Genomic DNA, 23,326 nt, shown 5'->3' with positions numbered 1-23,326 from the left:
GCGTCTCCTTCTTGTGCCTTCAGTGATATTAATAATCAGAGGATCAAATAAGGTCATCTCTGCTGTTGCAGCTAGGAAATATTCTTGTGGCATTCTAACATATGCATGGAGACGACCTATTAGAAGAAAGCTGTTAAGGAAGAATTTTTTTTTCCAATCATCAAATGCTTTCTATGGTCCAGGACAGTGGGATGTGCTAATCTCTGTCTTTCATTCAATTGTGTGATGGCAAAGACATGCTCTACTGTTGGGGGTGGGGAGAGAATAGAATTTACTCTAACTATCCACAGAGAAAAGAACCAAGTGGCTAAATAATGCCTTTTGTCCAGCCTGGAATATGTGGCCAAATATGCAAACTATAGTGCTTGTCCATCCGTATATACAATTTGGACAGCCACTTTAAAGGAACAATTAGCTGAGTCCAGAAGAGAGTTGGTTTACACTACCTAGTAAATCGAAAACATCTCTTACTGGCTCTGGGCTTCTCCTTGAAACAAAGGTACATCTTGTTAAGAGTAGTTCTTCTGCTGATCTTGTATGGCCATGAGCCATCAATGCTATGATCTTTGGAGCAAATGCAAAGCTCCCTGAAATGGACACAGTGGGTGTGAGTAGGGTGCAACACATGACATGAGGAATTACGAAGAAAAAGAGTATAAAGTGTGCCGCTCAATACACATGATGGAAAAGGAAGCTAGGTTGGTCATGTGGTGAGGATGGGAGATGCCCAATGGGCAGGTAGCCTCCACCTGCGTCTGACATATCATAACGAAGGCAGACATTCTTCTAGTGTACCTTCCTTTGATTTAGGAAGCTGTGGGGTGTTCTGGGGCTTGATCTCATTGAGCATGGCCTCCAGCCCACTGAGTGAATCCCCTGTGTTGAACTGACGAGGGGAAGATGAGTCACAAAGCCTGGGTAGGCATGGCTACACTGTGATCTGTACTGGCAGAGAGAACATCCACATTGACAGTATCCCAAATCTGCTGGCATAGTGGAGTGTTCTGATTTTATAAGTCCATGAAGAATGTAAGGCAGAAAGACCAAAAAAAAAAAATACCACAATATGAGACGCCTCTTGTACTGTTAACAGCAAGGAAGTGGCCCAGTGGATAGAGGGGTGGACTTGGGAGTCAAGAAGACCTGAGTTTGAACCCCACCTTCTACCCTCCTATGCTCCTAAGCTGTGTGATCCTGGACAAGTCACTTGGTTTTTCTCAGCCTCAGTTTCCTCTTCTGTAAGATGGGGGGGATCATCTCACCAATCCCAAAGGGCTTTTTTTAGAATCAAATGATATATATATATATATACATATACATACATACATACATATATACATACATACACATATACATATATATATATATATATATTGCTTTGTAAACCTTGAAATGCTGTAGACATGCTAGTTGGTTCATAATCTTCATAACTATTAGTATTACTAAGACTCAGGAACACAAGAAAGTTCATGAATTCTTTCCGAGCAGTCGCATAGCATTTGGTGGATCATCTTCCTTTTGTTCTCACCAAGCAGGAGCTGAATGTTGGGATATGAGGATGAAACACAAAGTACTATAATCTATTTGTGGTGGAAGGAATCACTTTGATCTGGGCTAAGGCAGAGGGAACTCAATGGAGGCTGCATGTAACGGGCAATACCTGATTTGGGCCATGTGGGGATGGTTACGCTGGGCATAGGTGACAATGTAAGCAGAGGACACAAGAGAAACAAACAAAGCAGGGGATAGACCCAGTGTGTTTGTATCAGAGAGTAGGGGAAGGAGAAATAGAAACAGAGGAGGCTGGGAAGGCTGACTGGAGTGAGCCTTGAGTGGTTTCATTTTCTCTGCAGGCGCTATCCCATTAGGTATGAAATATATATTTACATCATAATATTTAGACTGAGCCCTCTTCGACATAAACATAAAGGGTTGTGGTTTCACCTTAAAGGGTTACAGTCAAAGGGGAATTCAGACCATTAAATAGCTGTTGTGAAGGCAAAGTTCCCAGCCTAAAGTGAGGAAGGTCAGGCAGCTCTGAGCTCACACCTCTCCTCCCTCCTTCCACCTATCATTCTGCTTCTTATTCGGCACCTCCTACCTTCAGGGCAAGAACAAGGTTTCTGTGTTATGATAAAGTGCTCACTGTAGGCATTTATTTATTCTGCTTCAAAACAGGGCTACTTCTTGCTGTGGGAATAGGTTCCTTTTCAATAGTTTTGTCTAAGGTCCTGAAAAAGAGAAAACTATCCCGTTTCCCATTCTACAAATCTGGTCACACTGCCATATCGACTTATGATGATAGACATAATACATAAACAGACTTTTCCCCCCTTCCTATATCCTAATGAGCCCTGCATTCTCCTTCCTATCAGCATAATTACTTTTCCACTATTCATTCAAAATGACACTGGTAAAACACTATTCACAACAGAGTGGGTTTCAGCATAAGGCAGGGCTTTCTTGGACCTTGTCCAAGGGGCTTTAGTTACTGGAAGACCAAAAGGGTCTTATTCATTAGGGGGGAGTTTCACCTATCAGGCAATGCTGATGGCATGGAGCCCAAGGACAGCACAAGAGGGAGGGAAGCTGCACTATATTCATTTTATTTCTACTAAATATACGTGACTGGCCTCACAGAGTCTAGTAAGTATCCCCCCGATGGATGGGTGAGCCATCTGCAAGGACTGGCTTTTCAATAAGAGAATCCAACTGTGTCTTGCTATATACCAACAATATTAAAATGCTTGAAACTAATCCTGAAACACAATATAGAGGCATTTACAGTCTTCTTATGTCAATCAAGAGCTGCCACATTGCACACTCAAGAACAGCTAGGAACTGGTTTATATTTCATCAATTTGCTGTGGGTTGCATGTGTGTAGAAGAGAGAAGGGGGAAGGAGAAACACACAGAGAAAAGGCAAGAGCAAGAATGTGAGTGAGAGTAAGCAAGAGAGAGTGAAAGAGACAGAGAGACAGAGACTGAGAGAAAGAGAAAGAGAAAAAGAGAGAGGGACAGAAAGACATTACTAAGAGAGAAACAGAGACACATAGAAAGACAGAGAGAGAGAAAAAATGTTAAGAAAGACAGAGAGATGGGGGAAAAAGAGAGAGACACACAAAAAGAGAGAGACAACAAGAGAGAGACACACCCACAGACAGAGAAACAGAGACACAGAGAGGTGGAATGAAGAGAAGCAGTCTCATACACACAAAAACACAAAGACACAAAAACAGAGACAGAGATAAGATGGAGAGAGACAGACAAGATAAAACAAATATAAAATGAATTAAGCAATTTGTGGTTTGCATGGGTATAAACAAATACTCATCAATCTCTAGATACAAATGGGCACACAGGAAATAGATCCCTGTGCCCTCACCAAAAGCAAACAAACAAAAGAAAAAGCCCCAATTGACAACAACCTAATAGTAATTCAATTATCCTTCTCTGCAAAAAAGAACTCCATTTATGAAAAAAAAATAAAACCAACAACTGTTTCACTTTTCAGTCATCCTGAGTGGGTCCAAAAGCAAACAAACTGCTGGGTTGGTGGATAAATTAGGCACGGGATCATTTGCCACTTTTTTCCATAAACATTTTGAACCCCAACGCCACCCAACCCCCTGCCCACCACATGTTATGCTGTCATTCTGTATCCAGCAATGCTACTTGTATGCATCCCAGGCTTTTATGATACCAGTAACAAGGTCGAACATCCATGTTAAAGGATCCTCTCATGCTACATCTGACTTTAATTGTATGGAGATGTGTTATACAGGGAGGCATGGCTCAGACTGTCATTTACATAGAGTTGACATGGGAACACAGGCAAATATGCCTTGGAACTGTGACTTCCCTGGCACAAGGACTTCCCTGAGTGGGAACTCCATCTACCAATGCAAATATCAATTCTTTTTTTGGGGGGGGGTGAGGCAATTGGGGTTAACTGACTTGCCCAGGGTCATGCAGCTAGTAAGTGTCAAGTGTCTGAGGCCATATTTGAACTCAGGTCCTCCTGAATCCAGGGCTGGTGCTGTATCCACTGCACCACCTAGCTGTCTCCAATTTTTTTTTGGTGATGCCAAATGGCAATTCTACAACTTAGTAAGGAAGTACTAGGAAGCTAACTGAACTGATTGGCCAAGGGTTCCCAGCAGGAAGAGACAGGGGCATGGAACTGAAGTCTGTGTTCTCATCTGAGTCCATTCTATTCACCATGCCTTACTATAGCAAACCACTGACTGAAGCAGCTATGTGGCACGTGCCAGCCCTAGAGTCAGGAGGATCTGAGTTAAAATTTGGCCTCAGACACTTACTAGCTGTGTTACCTTAGTCAAGTCACTTCACCCTGCTTGCCTCAGTTTTCTCATCTGTAAAATGAGCTGAAGAAAAAAATGGCAAACTACCCAGCAAAATGGGGTCCCCAAGAGTTGGACATGACTGAAAAATTACTAAACAACAATAAAAGTGACTGAAAAGGTTGTAATATATAGCGGTGGGGACAAGAGAACTTTAGAGTATTAACTTAGGTCAAAATAATTTATTCTGGCTCAATACAGAACTACAATTACATACAGAAACATCCTCCCCATCTCCCTACCCCCATGGCCAAGTGATGAATCAGCCAGTGTGACTTGTGTACCATGTTCACAAGGGGACAGCTTGCCAGCTCACAGTAATTGGAATCAGAAAGCACCTCAGAGATCATCTGGTCCTAACTCAAATTTTATCCAACAGGAAATCCAGGACCAAGGAAGATCTGCCTAGGTCACACAGGAAACAGGTAGGAGGCTCTTTCACTGGATTAAGATATTCCATCTGGTTCAAGAGCAAATCAGTAGTACCAAGAACACAATTCAGAGTGCATTCCCCTCCTTAACACAGCATCTATGCTGCATATGTCTTATGGGGCATATACATTTCATCTGCAGACCTCATGAGATCTCAGTTCCACTCAAACTACTTTTGTTTTTTCTGGAGAACTCTAAAAACCAGATTGTTTGCTAGAAAAATGTATCTATTGTCACTTTCTAGTATTCCTCTAAATGAAACCTAAAATTCTGTTCAGTTTCAGCTTCAGCCTTATCCAAGTAGGTGGTCTGTAACATTAAACCATTCACAATTAGCTTTCTGCTTTCACTTCCAATACTGGCAGCAGATCCCCCCCCCCTTTCCCCCTATTGACAAGACCAGGACATTCTCTTTGTTTAAGACAGCAAAACACACAAAAAAAGCCGCCCACTTGTGGCCCACTAATGCTCTTAACAGCCCAAATCAGACATTTCCTTCACGGCAATATCTTTTCTCACTGATTGGTCCTCAATGTCAAGTAACTACAACATTACAAAGCTGCAACAAGAACAACAAGCTCTACCCTCCACTCCCAAAGCTTAGAGCTTGAATGGGTGGAATTGCTGTTCTTTTTTTTAAAGTCACCTTGATTGTGAAAACATCTTCATTGTTTGACCAGTCAAGAAAATGTCTGAAAATTTTTCTACGTGGTGAGTGATAAGATGAGTTTATATTTTAAAATTCAGTGACCTCAAGTTTTCATTTTACTTTGGGGAGGGGAAGTTAATAAACAAGAGATAAATGAAGGTGAAATTTGTTTTTAGGGGGGGGAATCCTCAAAGGATACCCTAAAGATCACTCTGCAGTGATCAGTTTAAAGCCTCTGTCATTCTTTATCAATTAACCTTGAATAAACCAACCTAATGAGTTACTTTTCAACAGTGACAAATACCTTCTGTGTCTTTAAGTGACCAGTTTTCCCTGTGCAAATATAAACAGTACACTTTCATTTTTTAATTTTTGAAATTAACAAGCTGAGAAAAATCCTCAATGATGACATTGCCGTTGGACTCTTCTAACTTTCAAGAATGACAAGCTTCTAGAATACCAAGTATACTTCAGATGAAATCTAAAAGAGTTCTGAAGGGATTTGGGTCAGCCGTGTTTCCATTTTTTTTTAATATTTAGAATTTTATTTTCCCAAATTACATGTGAAATACAAATTTTGACATCATTTTAAAAAAAACTTTGTGTTCCAAATTCTCTTCCAGTGTTTCAATTTTTATAACTAAAGTAGCTAATTATTGATATGAAGATTGATATTGAAGGAGTAATTGAATTGCACAATTCAATTAGTCAAACTTTCAATTATTATAGCTAAACTAGTAAAAATCAAAAGTTCAAAGAATGGGCTGAAATTCACTGTCCTTTTTTTTTTTTTTTAAGTGTATCTTCACATATAGATCTCCCTGGCCAAGGTCATGTATTCACATGAATCAGTGTGTTGGGTTGTTTCAGGACCTGGTTAGAGGCTGCTTTTAGATATATTCTCCCCTCCCTCTCACCTACCCCCCTACTTTAGTAACCAGCTTCAATATATCCAAAACAAGGGTCAATTTCAGTCTCTCTTCTTTGCCAAAGTAGGAAACTTGAGATATTTGCATGGCCTAAAAACCTCCAATAAAATAATAATAAAAATAAAAATAACAACAATTATAACAACAACAATAATAATAATAGACAAATGGAGAGAGAGACACAGAGAGATAGAGACAGACAGAAGACAAAGAAAAAGAGAGAAATTCCCTGTTTGCAAAGTTAGAGACTGGGAATTTTAATGTAAAAATGACAGTTTCTCAGGAGATAATTATTTGGAAATTTTCACTGAATTTTTCATTTTGATCAATTTACTTATGGAAGAGAGGAAGCAATGGGTGGGGTTTTTTGGCCTGATCATCCTACTATAGAGAAAAACTGGAATGGCTTAAAGAAAAACAAAAACAAAAAAACAAAAAACACCAACTGTCTACAATTTCTAACCTGGCTCAACCTAAGCTAGGGCCTTCAATTTTATTAGCAGTTAGTTAACAGTTAAAAGGAGGGGAAAAGCAGCCTGTTCACTACTGTGGGCCTTCTCTCACTTCCAGGCTCACCTACCTCATCTAATTCCTCCTGAATATGAATGACCTTCTGTGACTGCTGGCCTGGTGGCAAAAGGCAGGCAGGACCTTTCCCAAGACCTCCATTTCCAGCTTCCATTTGCATTCCACTCCAGGGACAGCCCAAGTCAATTCAACTGGGGTTTATCGCTCCAGTGACAGCTCTCTAATTAAGCAACTGTGACAAAAGCATCATTTCCTGAACCTTACAGGGAAATTCTTAAGGAAACCAAATGGCTAAGCTGTCTACGAGAAGTGGTGGCAGCAGGAAAGGGGAGGTGTGTATTAATTTCTCATACAGTGAAAAACATGGGATTCCAAGATAACTGGGCTAATTCTAAAAAATGGCGGGTGGGACCATACACTGACTTTCTTGTGTACTAAAGAGATTAGAGAACCAATGAGACTGATTATAATAAATATTCCCAAACATAGCAGGCATGGATCCATCACATTTTGACAATAAAAATATACTGGTCTAAAAGAAACCCATAAACATAAAATGTTTTACCCCCATATATCTTATCTTCTTATCTAAATGTAACTAAAGGAAGAAGGAAAAAAACCCTTTAAAATGACAATTCATAAGTAAGAAAAATTTTAACATATAAAGTCCACTTATGTGATTTAGTTTTCCAAAGATCCTTGGGGATGTCTAGTCTGATTCCCTCATTTTATTTTATTTTTTTTTGTAGGGCAATAAGGGTTAAGTGATTTGCCCAGGGTCACACAGCTAGTAAGTGTCAAGTTTCTGAGGCTAGATTTGAACTCAGGTCCTCCTGAATTCAGGGCTGGCGCTTTATCCACTGTGCCACCTAGCTGTCCCCCACCAGTAACAGGTTTTCAAGGAATATTTTAATTGGGAAATTTCTTTGCATCTTTTTTTTTGCATGTGGGGGGGGCAATGAGATCTTTGCATATTTTTTGTTTGTTTGGGTTTTTTTTGGTGAGGCAATTGGGGTTAAGTGACTTGCCCAGGGTCACACAGCTAGTTAAGTGTCAAGTGTCTGAAGTCAGATTTGAACTCAGGTCCTCCTGACTCTAGGGCTGGTGCCCTATCCACTGTGCCACCTAGCTGACCCTTGTTCTTTCCATATTTTACAAGGAGGCTAATACAAATTATAAAATAACTTAAAGACCACAATTCCTACAAAAGGTAGCCAGTGTCTTACTTAGTCCTCAGCAGAGCATTGGAAAAAAAAAGTTAAGTTATTTCCAGTTTTACAAGTTATTACCATTGCTTTTTATTTTAATTCAACAAGCTCCAGATTTCCTGCAATATGCCAAGCATTTTGTTCCAAGACTGAGGATAAGAAAGACCCCCCCCCCCTCAAACGGATCTCCCTCCAAGGAGCTAACATTATATTAAAGGAGAGCAACATGTATATAGGTCAGCATATACAGAACAAATGCTGTGTAAAAACAAAGTCATCCTGGGGATAGGATGCACTAACAACTCAAGAGAACAATGTTTTCCTATGTTTTGGTCTGTAGGACAAGCAAGTAAGTGAGGAAGGGACTGAGATATATAGCTGCTGTGTTCTAGCCTAGGTCCCAACACAAGTTTCAAATCACCTCAAATGGCCAATGATACAAACAACCATCCGCAGTCATTAGACATCCTTAGCTATCTTCTCAGTGAATTGTTCATTTGTATTTGCTTTGGCTAAGAGGTCTCACTGGAAGACTTCAGTGGCCAAATGGGAGATCCCATGGTGATACTGCCCATCCATGACCATTGCCCTTCCTTTCTATGAATGTACGGTCCCAAATGACAAAGTGTTTTCTCCCTTGGTAGAGGGTAGAGAATATGGCATAATGGTATATAATATATGCCATATAGGGTGGGGCGACGTGGCACTGTGAATTGAGTGTTGGACTTGGAGTCAGGAAGACTCAAATTCATGAGTTCAAATCTGGCCTCAGAAACTTACTAGCTGTGTGACCCTGGGCACTTCACCCTGTTTGCCTCAGTTTCTTCATCTGTAAAATGAGCCAGAGAAGGAAAAGGCAAACCACTCTAGTATCTTTGCCAAGAAAACCCCACGGACAGGACTGATGTGATACGGCCCATGGGGGTCACCAAACATTGGAAACAAGTGAATGACAACAAAAAATGCAAACAAAAGGGATGAATTTAAAGAAAAACACACTATTTATAATTTTGAACAGTTTAACTTTTTTGTTCAAAAGCAACATTTAGGTAAAAATTTAATAATTAGGGTTCAGGTTAAGGGAAAGAAAAGAAAATGCACTTTAAATAACATCCAAATCTCAGTCATTGTTCTCTAGAAATCAGTTTGATACTTATTTCCCTTTATGTTTTCTATTAATTCTAAGAGGTCAAATAGATGGCTACACACTTTGCTTATGATATTTTCTGGGAGCTAGCAAAGCAATAAAGTAGGAAGAGATGACAAACAGAAAAGAGATGATAAAATTTGGCTCTCTTGATAAAAAAGTAACATTCTTGCCAACACTACACTAGGTTTTTTCTTTTATTTCTTCTATAATTTTAACTGATCCACTTTTAAATTATCTGAAGCTAAATTCAAAATATTGTCATAATCTAATTGGCAGGATTGTAATGAACACCGAATGAATAATTCATAACCCAATCTACACTGAAACCAAGTGTGTGGGCAAATGTTTGTAGGTATCATGTTAAAGGTTTTTCTCCCTGTGCAAAGATTTCTCTTAAGCAAGTACCATGTTTCCAAATGAATTTGAAGTTTCACTCATCAGAATATGGTGGCTTACCCAAACTGTTGCCAGTAGAAGTTAAAAAAAGAGAGCTCTGGTCTGTGTTAGATTTAAAGGATTGGGACAAAGTGATGAAAATGGACAGTAATCCATAACCAATAGACAATTTTCTGCTATAAGTGACTGTGTAAAGACAACGTTTCTGAATGCATGAGGCATCCCAATCAGGTTTTTAGTCCATTTCATTCTGCTATGGCTCCATTTCCTCAGGTTTCAGTCCCTGTCACACCAAGGCCCTGCTACACAGCCAGACTTCTCAACCTTAAAAACAAAGCTGTCATCCAGCAGACTTCCATCATCTTTCTTGCCTGTATTCTTTAAAAAAAAAGAATAAAGAAAAAGAAACAAAATGAAGAAATGTCAATAAAAAGGATGTTAAATGTCTTTACTGGAGGATGGCATGGGGGTTTAGATGCAGCCTGGCACAGTGGAAAGAGGGCAAAAGCCCTGGGTTCAAGCCTTGACTCTTCTATGTACTCACTATGTGAACCCAGGCCAGTCATGCAACCCTTCAATCCTCTAGGCAACTAACTATAAAGATAAGAGTTCTTCATCTATAGGGTCCAAGGAGCTACAAGGGGTCTGTGAAGAGATTTCAAGGGAGCCTGGGAATTTGTATGAGATAAAAAACATCTTTATTTCTCCTAGTATATAAATGAAATGAAATGTTTCTTTCAAGTAATAATGTAGCTAACAAACTTTATTGTGCGAAGGAGAAGGCATCTACAGGTTTCACCAAACTGACCAAGAAGTACATGACACAAGAAAGATGAAGAACTTTTGCTCTAAGACTACATGGTAGAGACCTGCCAAGCATTGACCTGCATTCTTGGAAAGGCCTTCCTCATCTGGGAGGTTCATAAATTAGTGAAATCAGATGCTAAATCTCCATTTTTATCTTATGATGGTTTATTTTTTTTCCCAAAAAAGAAAGAAAGAAAATAACCAAAACCCCCTCAAGATTAACTCTACAAAATAACATAATAGTACTTCCCAAATCATCAACTTATTCATTTATTTCCAATTAAAAATAAAACAGTAAAACTGATAAGAAGTTTTAGTTAATGTAATGATGAAATTATTTTTTTTAATCTGGGAATTAATCTATCAAGATTTACTATTTGTTACAGAAGTAACAACAGAACTAAATAGAGATATTCCATGTTTATGATCAGGCTTAGCTAATAAAAGAAAGATGATTATACTATCAAAACTAATATGTAGATTTAATACTTTGGTGATTAAAATACCAAAAACATATTTTAGAGAATTAAGAAAAATACTAAAATTCATATGAAAATTCAAAAGGTCAAGAATAATAAAGGAAATTATGTGTGTTTGTGGCGGGGAGGGGTTAGAAGTGAGTTGTATACTTCTAGAATGGAATACAATGAAAGAAGTAATTATATAGGGAGGAAAATGTAGTACATGACTAAAAAACAGAAAACATAAATTGATGAGTTCAATTAGATGAGAGTGATATATAATCAGCTGCATGATATATACATGTATAGTCTATTTCATAGTCTCTAGAGTTTATATCATGATAATCTATGTGTATATGTGTATATATACATAGTCTATATATAATCTGTAGGCTATAACATTCTATTTGATAGTTTATTTATATATATATATATGTAGTCTCTCTAACGTAGATAAATAAATAGATTTAAGCTTTTTTGAAGGTTAAAACTGCACTAGGACTTTTGGGATATTCAGTATTTTACTGTATGCATTTAAAAACATTCTGAGAAGGGGTTCATCCTCGCTATCAGACAACCAAAATGGTCCAGGACACAGAAAAGGTAAAGAATCCCTGGCTCAGAGGAAATTAGGAGTGGAAATAAGCGATTTGGGTTATATAAACAAGTTTCTGCACAACAAAAAACAATGTATCTAGAATAAAAAAAAAGAAACAATGTCAAATTTCTAAGCATTACCACAGGCAATGCTAGAAGCATTATTATTTCCAACTACTAAAGAATTCTATGGAGTGAGATAAGAGCATAGTAAAATATTTTTGAACCTTGTTTTCTGGTTTTAGGTTATCAGTATTATCAGAGGTTATTCTACTCCAGTGATTACTATGGAAACTAGGGGAGGGGGATTTGCTGGCCAGGCAGGTCCCTCTTTTGCTAGTGTGCGTAACAAAGCAACAGCCTGGCCTGGCCCCTGAGCCAGGAGAAAGGCAACATTATTTGTGGAATCAAGTTCAGAATTACATATATACTTGAACACCATTTCTTCCCCTCCACTCTCGTGGTGAAGACATGTAATGAAAACATGCTTTTCCACGTTTCCAAAAATCAAACCAAGGCATGCCAAGGTTCGGTTGAGAGGTTGCCAAAGCTCAGATTTTCAGAAAAATGCCACCTTTCCCTTAAGGCGCTTCAACTCTCTCCAAGCACTTTCTAAAAAACTGATATGGGACTGCAGGATTGTTTTGATTTAATTTTAAAACAACTCATTCACAGGCCATTGGAGAACCTATGTGGTAACTTAGTGCATACGTGTTCAATTAAAAATGATTGTGAATCTGGGAAGCAGTAAATGTTCTTTAATAAAGACTCCAAGTACTGCTAATCTAGAAATGAAAACAGATAAAGAGAGTGGTCTGGGCCTCAAATCAGACATAAAGTATTCTAAGGTTTATAGAACTTGGCAAGGCAGAGGAAAATAATGGAAAGAGCACTAGTTCTGTAGAACTGACAGATCTGGGTTCAAATCCAACTCCTGATGCTCACTACTTGGCACGACCCTGGACAAGTGAGCAATCTAACCTTCAATGGCCTCAGTTTCTTCATCTATATAATGGAATAGATTGCCTCCCTTTCTACTCTAGAGCTGGAATTCCTGAACTATCCCATGAGTTTTTCATCATTAAACCAATCACTCATTCGCACAGTATTCAAAGGACATATGAAGGATGCTATCTGCATCCAGAGAAAGAACTGATAAATAGAAGTAGATTTTACATAAATAGATACATTTGAGACTAATGGTAGCCATCTCTCGGGGTAGGGGGAGAGAGAGAAGGAAAAAAAGGGGAAAAAAGAAATTTACATAATTTTATTATATATTCAAAAGGAATTTCAAGTTGTACATGAGAGATTTGCAGTTTCATGTGCAATCATCTTTTTGTATAATACTGTTATGCAAATGTTTCTTCTATTCCATAAATGAAAAATAAAAAATATTTTGAAAATAATGTAAAAATAAAATAAGCTGTTGTCTACTTTGCAGTGTTCTGTTCCATTCCTTGTTTTTTTTTTTTTAAAGTGAGGCAATTGGGGTTAAATGACTTGCCCAGGGTCACACAGCTAGTAAGAGGCCAGATTTGAACTCAGGTACTCCTGACTCCAGGGCTGGTGCTCTATCCACTACGCCACCTAGCTGCACTTGTTCTGTTCCTTGTTAAGCAGGGCTTTAACCAGGGTGGAGCTGAGCTTTGAGTCCTTAGCATAGAAAGAGAGGAACTGGCAATAGGGTGATGGAGAAAAGTCTGGGGGAGGGAGGGAAATGGGATGGCTTGATGCCAGGAAAAACATCCCAGAGCTCCCCAAACATGGAAAGGGCTATCTCAGGAGATAGCAGGCTATCCCTCCCTGGAGGTCTTTTGACCACTTGTCAGGTTATAAAAGGGATTCCTTTTTTGAGTATGATTGGACTACATAGTCAATGAGATCCCTTCCAACACTAAAAATAAGAACACAGTAGGGGTGAAAAGCTATTAATTCATCCTTATTTTGATGGCAGGAAGTGTAATTATTAAAATGAAATCTAAAAGTCCATCATCTTTCTATATCCAATGTAAAGTGATTGCTCTCTCCTCTAGATTGCTATTCCAGACTTAATGTTCGATACCATCTTTTTAAAAAAATTTATCACTTATTACATGGTACCTTTTCTTGAGTGTCTGTCTTATCTCTCTATCCTAGAAGGCAGGGGTGTTCTCATGCCTCTTTGTATCTCACTCAAAGATAAACAATAGTTTTGGTTGGGTTTTTTTTCCCCATTGTTTTTTAAGAGACTATCATTTATAATTACCTGATAAACATGGGCCAACATGAGGATGAATTTACTTTCCTCTACTCTAAAATGGAGAATCCATGCTCAACAAATCATTTCCTCTTCCTATCAACACCTCATTCAAATGTTTTTGGTGAGTATGCCAACCATATCATGATGGCTAATGAATTCTCAAATAAAAGTTCTAGAGACACAGGGGGAAAAAATAGTGTGCTTAGACCAATGATTCCCAGCTGTGGTCCTGGGACATAGAAAGTTTCCTCCATTATCTCTTGGGATATTACAAAATACATGAAGCACATTTGAATTTATTTTAATTTTAAAGATGTAAAACGTGTCCCAGGCTTTGGGGAAGAAAAGTGTGGGCATGATGAAACCAAAGAAATGTGATTTATCTTCACAACTCCAAAAAAGGGTAGGAATCCCTGTTTTAGGCTCTTTATGTATGCCAGAGCCCTCCAAAGACTCAGTGGGGTTGACAGGAAAGGGGAACCTTGATGAAGAACAGGAATTAAGAGTCAGAGGAAGAGGAAGACATCAGGGAGAGGAGCTGTCAACAAGAGCTGTGGAGAAGAGGGGAAGACGGGGCATTATGCACAGGGAATGATTCAAGATGCAGCAGCTGCTAATCTCAACATGGAAGAAAGTGGTCTAGCGTCTACAAGATGCAATCCAATATGGCAGTTTATTCCATACATACTCTTTAATCTTCTTAAAATGATCCAAATTCAAGAAAAAGGTATCTAAGTATAATTTACAAAAGGGGCTTATATCATTTCTAAAAGTCATTTATCATCTGAATGTATGAATGGCATCTTTTCCTCTTCCACAGGAAGGTACACAAGGGTTTTCTTTATTTCATCCAGTCTACACTGGAAAAAAAATAAACGATCAGAAAAATTCATTGAAAAGTAGAAATAATCACTGTTAGTTTTTCTAGATTTTACAAAGCTTTGTGAATGATTTAATTAAATTTTTCTATTAAGGGATAACCAATGAAGGATAGTTTTAAAGCTTTTATGAATTCAAAACTCCCATAAAAGTTCACAGTGTCAACATGCTGTGAACTTTTATTAAAATGGGCAAGGAATCGGGCCTGGTTACTCTCTGAAGGGAAAACTTCAAGGACCCTGGTTCAAAAGTTTTAGCATTAAATGCCTTTAGGAATTCTGCACCATGCCACAGACTTTGGGAGAGGAGGATTTCTGTCTTATTTTAAAGAAGCTTTCACAGATTTCTTCCTGCAGTTTGACTTTTTTATTATTTTTTTTTTGCTTTCTTTCATCAACCTTCCTGCTTTTGGGGGACAAGCACAATGTAACCTCATATTGTTCATTTCATAATAATCAACTGATAATAAAAAATACTGCTTTCCTCAGTAAATAAAGTACAAGAGTGTACCAGCTAGAGCCCATTGGGGAAGAAGAGGAAAAGAGAAGACAAAATTCATTATGGGCTTTGTTATTACTTCATCTTTATTGGGTATAAAAGTATAGCATTTAACCCAGGGGTTCTAAGGTCAATGATCTTTTAAAAATGTTTTTTGATAACTGAATTTCACTATAATTGGCTTCCTTTGTCATTCTGTATATTTTATTTTATCCATTTAAAACATTCTTCCAAGAATAGTTCCATACCACAAAGAAAGGCTAAGAACCCTGGAGTCGGTCATTGAAAATTAAACAAAAAAGTTGTGATATGAATACTATTTAACTGGCTTGTAATAACCTATTACAGGAAGTCCAATTCAATTCCCAAATGTCAAGCATTTATTAGGAACCTATCATATGTACTATACTGTGATAGATGCCAGGGATACTCAGAAAAAAAATATTGTACAGTCCCTGCCCTCAGAACACTTATAATCTCTTGGGACTACTGCCTAAAATGTTTCCAAAAGTATCCCCTCCCTCTTTTCCATCACATGTGATGATGGTAAAAGGATTGAGAGAGTGAGGAAATGGTTTGTGGGGAGGAAGGTGAGGAGGCCCAAGAGGATAGGAGAGTTATTTTAAACAAAAAACTCCAAGGAAAAGAGACTCACTGGTAATTTATCTAATATGGTATCATTCAAGAGTCGTATTCCTGGAGAAGGAGGTGGGCTGGATAAGCAAAAGACAGTGACTAGGGAGTGCTTGTCCACACACAGTGTTAGGGGAACAAGAGGAAGGCCCCCAAGCACAAGCAGTGAACATGTTGTATATTGATCAATGAGATGGAAGGACTTGTGATCAACACCACTGCTGATGAGTACCTGAGTTGATAAGATAACAGACCAACCCTGAAGTCTAAATAAATAGCAATGATATCAAGAGAGTCAAAAAGGCACTTCTGAACAGTCAGATGTCCCAAATATCTGGAAAAGGAGAAGCTGAACCAAAATTCCAAGGCCAAAACAAAGAAGAGGGTTCATAAATATCTAACTTAAAGCAGACAAAAGTTGCTTTTTGAATATTTCAAGATGGGGTGGGGAGATGAGGTGGGAGAGTTATCCTGGATCATATGGACGATTGCTATACTCCCCCATTTTGCTTTGGAGGGCTTGGAAATCAATTCTGGCACCATTCTGTTAAACAGCAGCATTGTGTGGGCCTCAGTGCTAACACTGCCCAGGGCAAATCTTACTCCTATCTCTGCTTGCTCAGTAATAAAAACATCTCTCAGGGTCCTGGTATGGAACTAGGCTCATTTGCAGATTAAATCAGTATATATAAATGTCAGAGTCTACATTGCCCCACTGATGAAATGGAAAATTAACCAAAAAAAAAATCTGGACCACAGCAAAGGATTTCCCCCACCAACACCAAAAATAACATGGGAAATTTCAAATCCTCGCTGATCCAATCTGACTTCTCTTTTACTCAGTTAGTCTCATGTAAGCAAAGAAGGTCAAAAGGGTTTTTTTTTTCTCTTCCTAAAGAGAGTTATAATATGGTGTTTTAACAGTGACTGTAAAGCCCTCCCCTATTATTAACAAAGCATCTAGTGAAGTCACAGTTTATTCAACCACATTCACTGCCTTAAGTGAGTGATGGCAGTGGTGGAATGGCTGATGCTTTCTAGATGATACCATAGCCAGCCTTGTCAGAAGTGACAAAATAACTAACTCTAATGCAAACAAAACAGAGAATGACTGACTTACCCAAATGCCTGGGAGGTTAGCCTACATCTTAAGGTCTCTAAATCATAACATTACCCACATGTCAGCTTATTTATGGAAGATTATACATAAGGATGATTATTAGCGATAGGGAGGAGGCTGAATGTCTGAATGTGGAAAATCATGTTTGTAATTCACTAAAGAGAGAGAACAAGTTCTCTGGCCCAGATCAGTATCAAACATCTTAAGCCCCATACATAGCATCTAATCCATACATTTACTCTAAAAATTCACTTCCAAGATAAAGCAAATAGTTCAATTTTTAGAACTGTTCAATAGAACAATTTTTCCATAGGTAAGCAAGTAATCCATGAGCATTTATTAAGTAACTACTATGTGCCAGGCACTGGGCTAGATGCTGGAGATGCAGAGAAAAAAAGGAAACTGTTCTTTTTAAAAAATTTTTTAATTTTTTGTGAGGCAATTGGCGTTAAGTGACTTGCCCAGGGTCACATGGCTAGTAAGTGTTAAGTGTCTGAGGCTGGGATTTGAACTCAGGTACTACTGACTCCAGGGCCAGTGCTCTATCCACTGCACCACCTAGCTGCCCCAAAGGAAACTGTTCTTACTCTCAAAGAGTTCCCCCCATTCTATATTTTAAAAAATGGGTCAAATGAGCATATTGTCAATTCATACATAAAAGGTTTTTTATTTGGATTCCTATGAGACCAAGAATAACCTGTATTCCCTGCAAATTCAGAATTTTCTTCCTTTTCTGGCTAACTACAGCACTGTGTACAGTTGGAACAAGAGACTTGAGTAAAACATATTAATGGCCACCCAGAGAAAGAGCATGTTACATGTGGGTAAAGTAACCTCCTTAGCTGTAGTTGACTTGTTTCAGATTATCACAAACTGTTTGCAAAGTATAAAGGGGGCTCTCCCTGTTAAGAAGCCATTTAGAGGATAGTTATGGCCCTAAGCTAGGAATATCTGGGATCAATCACAGTTGCATCATAAGGCTGTTCTGTAACTAGGGAAAAGAGAGATCAGAGAAGGAAAACAGGACAGATAGGCATGCAAATCAGCAGGCATCTAAGAACTGCGGCTAGCACTAGTAAAGTGAGTCAGCGAAAAGGCTTTGATGGGTGGGGGCTACACTAACACATGAGAATTGCTCACAGACCACAGAACCCGGACCAAGAAAGTACAGTTTACAACATAAGGAAGAGAATCCCAGGTCTAATCCTTGCCAATACTACTCACTCTGTATGTTCACCACTAGGCTCCACTGTCCAATCTCAATCCCTTTATCGGAATATCAGACTTTGGCACCCTTAGACTCCAACCAATCAAGTCCCTAATACAATGTTACCGCTAACAAAATTACTTCCCCTGATTGAATGATTAGTGTTCTCTGGACCATACATCAACAGTCCAACTGTGGCTGCCATCAGTTCAAAACAATTGGAAAGGGGCACCTGGATGAAGAAGTGGAGAAAGCACCAGCACTGGATTCAGGAGCACCTGAGTTGAAATCCAGCTGCAGACACTTGACACTTACTAGTGACCTTGGGCAAGTCACTTAACCTACATTTCCCCTCAAAAAAACCCAAAAAACCAAAACCAAAACCAAAAACCAAAATAAACAAACAAAAAAAACCAACCCAACAACTGGAATGACATGTTAGAAAAGAAGAAACTAAGAGCCATGGGGCTTTCCATGTTCTTCCAAACTGAGCAAAAAGAGTCGATTAAAACCTTAATTCTACATAGCATCTGGAATACAAACTACAAAAGAAAAAGCCCAAAAATGTGTAAAAGGAACACCCATAGATGGAAGAAAATTTTGAAAACTGGAGCTCAAAAGAGATAAGTGACATGGTTTCATAATTTACAGGGGTTTGCTCGGGATGCTTGGAAAAGGAGAGGTGGCTCTCTGGATCTTCCAGTGAAAGATTAAATTACTTGACATGAGATGCAAGCCTCAATAACAGAAGTTATGAAGATGGACAGAAGTTCCTTAAAACTGGCATGCCAAATCAATCTCATGTCTTTTCCATGAAAGTTACTGCAGTGGCAGGTGAAAGTGGACAAGAAAAAAAAATGACATCTTTATTTCAATATAATTGATTTCTTTTTTAATTGTGGTCTGAGAATGGGTCCCCAGGTTTCCCTGGACTGCCCCCCAATACACACACACACACACACACACACACACACAAACACACACACACACAAAGATTAAGAAGCCCTGCTCTAGGGAGAAAGAGAGGCAGGTAGGGAAATTTATATCCCGGTCCCTCATTCTCAGACTACTTCACAAAAGCCACAAAGAGAAAGCAAAATGATGACAATGGAATGAACAGTAATCACTCTGGTACTTTTCTGAGGAGGATGGGTCCAGACTTATGACTTCATAGCTGTGGAGAAAACCAGTATGGGCACTCCCTCCACTGGTGTGGATGGGGGACCGAACCTATAATTTATAATCCTAGATAGCTGGTAAGAGTCACTGAAAGAAGTTGTCTACATTCACCAGCCAGTATACATCAGATATTGGATTTGTACTCAGGTTTTCTTGACTCTGCGTTCAGTCATTGGTCTACTCTGCCATGGTCTGGACTAGTGATTTAATTGATGTAGATACTTCCTAGTGAGAGAACTCCTTCTACTAAAGCAGAAGGAGGTAGGTTGGAGAGATAGGATAGAGGAAGAGGAAGAGGAAGCAGGGGAAGGAGAAGCTGAACTTACATCTTACTATTTTTTTTTTATTTATTTTTTTTTTTTAGTGAGGCAATTGGGGTTAAGTAACTTGCCCAGGGTCACACAGCTAGTAAGTGTTAAGTGTCTGAGGCCGGATTTGAACTCAGGTACTCCTGACTCCAAGGCCGGTGCTCTATCCACTGCGCCACCTAGCTGCCCCCATCTTATTATTTTTACTCAACTTCAAAAAGCAGTTATTTAATTCACATAACAAGTAGTCCACAGAAGAATAAATATAAAAAAAAATAATCACAAGGGACAGCTAGGTGGTGCAGTAGATAAAGCACCCTGGATTTAGGAAGAACTGAGTTCAAATCCAGCTCAGACATTTGACACTTACTAGCTATGTGACCCTGGGCAAGTCACTTAACCCCAACTGCCTCACCAAAAAAAAAAAAATAAAAAAAAAATAATAATAATAATAATAATAACAGTATAATGACTGGGTCTAGGACCATTTCTATCTGAAAGGCATCAAACCAGATGAGAATTTTTTTTTTCACTAATAACAACAAAAAGAATTGCCATGATTATGGTGCTTTAAAGTTTGCAAAATGCTTTACAGACATTCTCTCTTTTGAAACTCACTCCATCCCCGAGAGGTGGATACCACAGTTACCACTCGCCCACTTTACAAGTGAGGAAACTGAGGCCCAAAGAGGTTGAGTGATTTGCCCATGTCACTAAGTGCCAGAGGCAGGATCTGGACCAAGGTCCAAGTCTAATGCTCTAGTAACAAAACCATGTCTCCTTTCCAACTATTTCCATATTGCTATTTCACAAATAATTATTTGCAGATAAACAGCTTATGTATATTACTTTCCATACCCCTCTTCCCTAATTCTGTGTTTTCCATAGAATACTCCTGCTTCTCTGGGGTCTCCACATTTGGGGCCGAGGCTGCTACCCGGATGAGGCCCCACAGAGCACCTGGAGGCTGCCATTCCCTAGATGCAGCCACAGCACCTCCAGGCCTCTGAGATGTCCCCACAGGACTTCGCCCTCCTGCCACCTGAAACTGCAATGTTAAATATTAAAGCCCTATCTTGTGCTAAAACAAGACAGAAAGCAGATGCGTCAGTGCGCACTGGGGAGAGTCACTGAAATCTCTGTGTTGCTTCAACAAGATTAGCAATTGATTGATACATGCGTGATGTGTCAACTGCAATTATCTAGATCATTTCGCCATTGTGACTTCCATTCTTTTCATTCAGGCACAAGAATGTGATTCATATTTCACATACTGACTGAAGGGAAAAGGGGGCTTACCAGAAACTGTACTGAAAATTCAAATACAGGCTGCCCCTTGCCAAAAGCAAATCCTCCACAGCTGTATATTTCTCATTTGCAAAACATAAGAGCAATGAAATTCCATTACTAAGAGAACTGGCTGTGCTACTATTTCCTTGGCAACAAACGCTTCACTTATCTTTCTGAACAATAGGCCCACGGAATTGCTTCTTTCTCAAAACGGGCAGTAAGTACACATCTTAACTCTAATGAAGGCTGTCCTTCCCGTGAAGATTGTTGCTTAATGACATCAAACCCTCTCTGTTCAGAAAGAGATTTACCCAAGAATACATGAATCCCATTTGAAGACAAGGGCTCTGTAACTAAAGAAAAAAAATGCAGTATTTCTGACCTTCATGGTTGTCAAAAGAAACCAAATGTACACGAAAGAATAAAAACTCCATTTAAGATCAGTTCGGTGGTGTTCCGACAGTTGGGCTGCAGCTTACCCAGTTCCTGCCAGGTCTGGAGGGGCATGTGACTATATTCCAACAGGGCAGCAGGAGCTTAGCTCACCCCTTTGTGTCCAAAACTGTCGGGTACATCATCAGCTGAATAAGAGGCCATGTGGATCTTCTAAACAAAGGTGCTATGGGTAAGAGCTAATGCCCACGATGGTTTTTTTTTTCTTTTTCCTTACAGATGATTTACTCAGGCTCCAAAGAATCCATCTTCTTTTCAGTTTCCTAGAATACTGTATTATTTTCTGGAATTGTTTTGTTAGAAAAGCCAACAGCGTTAAGCCAATATCTTTAAATATTAAACCAGAGATCCATTAAGGAGCTGTGATTTTTTTTTTCACCTTGGGGAGTTCCTGGGGAGATAAATGACAGCCCCTCTCTGGCTGAGTAGCTAAGTCCTGAGAAGATGGTAAAAGGTGCTTAAAGGTGAAGTGACTTATCCAGGGTTGTACAGCTACTAAGAGTCAGTTGATGAGTCAACAAACAATTATTAAGAGCTTATTTTGGTGTGCCAGGTCCCTTGTTAAGTTCTGGACATACAAAAAAGGCAAAACCAGTCACACATATGAGACATGAACACATATGCACACACATGTATGTATACACTCTCTGTGTGTGTGTGTGTGTAAATAAAAATAGATGGAAAGGAATCTAATAGGGAAAGACATTAGGAGCTGGGGGCACTGAAGAAGACCAGCTGCAAAAAGTAGGCCTTACACTGAATCTTGAAGGAAGTTAGAGAAATAAAGAGGAGAGAAGGGGGCAGCTAAGTGGTGCCCTGGATTCAGGAGGACCAGAGTTCAAATCCGGCCTCAGACACTTGGCACTTACTAGCTGTGTGACCCTGGGCAAGTCATTGCCCCACAAAAAATTAAATTAAATTAAAGAGAGGAGAAAATTCTAAGCATGAGGGATTCAAACACTGTAAAGAGAAGAGATAGGAAATGGAACAGCACATGGGAATGGACCAAGGCATCTGAATTGTTATGTTCATAGAGGGGGGTGAAATGTAAGGAGACTAGAAGAAAGAGCCTTGAATGTCAAACAGAGGCTTTTATATTTGATCCTGGTGGTAATAGAGAGCCACTGGAGTTTACTTAGTGTGCATGTAGTCAAACACATAGCCATACCTATGCTTTAGGAAAATTATTTGGGCTGCTTAGCGGATGGATCGCAGGGAGACCAATTTGAAAGCTTTTGCCATAGACCAGGCAAGAGGTCTTCCTGACTCCAAGTCTGGTATTCTGTCCACTATACAACCCTGACCCTAAGAAAATTTCCAAAATAACATTAGTTGTTCAATTGTTTAATTGTTGAGATTCTGTAAAAACAAAAACAACCACCAACAAACCTATCCATGGAAACATACTGTCTTCCACTTAACAGTTCTGAATATCCCCAGTGTCTTTCCCCAAAGCAGAAAACCTCCAAAGGGGAAGAGGCCTAGCTCACCAGACGTGCTATTATAGGGAATGTAAAATTAAATCGATGCAGGGGAGCAGAGAAATGAAGGTGAACATGGTGGCGATATCTGTGGTTGAGCGGCTTTTCTCTAGATATCCGTCAGAAAGTTGTTTAGGGGCAGCACAAAAGGGAGCACAAGGCCAACACAGACAAGTGATTTATACCATGTAACCCATGTACACTGAACTTCGGAGGCCGCAGAAAGGCTCCAAAGCCTACAGAAAAGTACCTTGGCAACCGAGATAAATACAGTCCCAACTTACACAAGAGAGATTTCACATCTGGTGTTTAACTAACATCCAGACTCCCATCGGTTTCATAACAAAACTCCAAGCAGAACACACTGAAGAGATGCCTGATCCCATGGAGAGAGGGAGGGAGAAATCCTGAGCACGCCGCGCATCATCTGGCTCCTCTGTATTTAGAGGAGACCTCCTCCTAGTACAAAGACAATCAGAACTAGATCTAACAAAGCACACTTTGACTGTCTCCTC

General features: G+C 39.2%; 1 protein-coding gene across 1 annotated transcript in view; it reads right to left on the bottom strand.

Annotated features, from left to right (window-relative positions):
* PDZRN3 (PDZ domain containing ring finger 3) overlaps positions 1 to 23,326 on the bottom strand; it is a 291,073-nt gene that overhangs the window by 242,299 nt on the left and 25,448 nt on the right. The window lies entirely within an intron of this gene.

Source organism: Dromiciops gliroides, chromosome 1 (genome assembly GCF_019393635.1).
Source record: "Dromiciops gliroides isolate mDroGli1 chromosome 1, mDroGli1.pri, whole genome shotgun sequence".
Lineage (NCBI taxonomy): Eukaryota > Metazoa > Chordata > Mammalia > Microbiotheria > Microbiotheriidae > Dromiciops > Dromiciops gliroides.
This window is presented reverse-complemented; position numbering and strand designations above follow the sequence as displayed.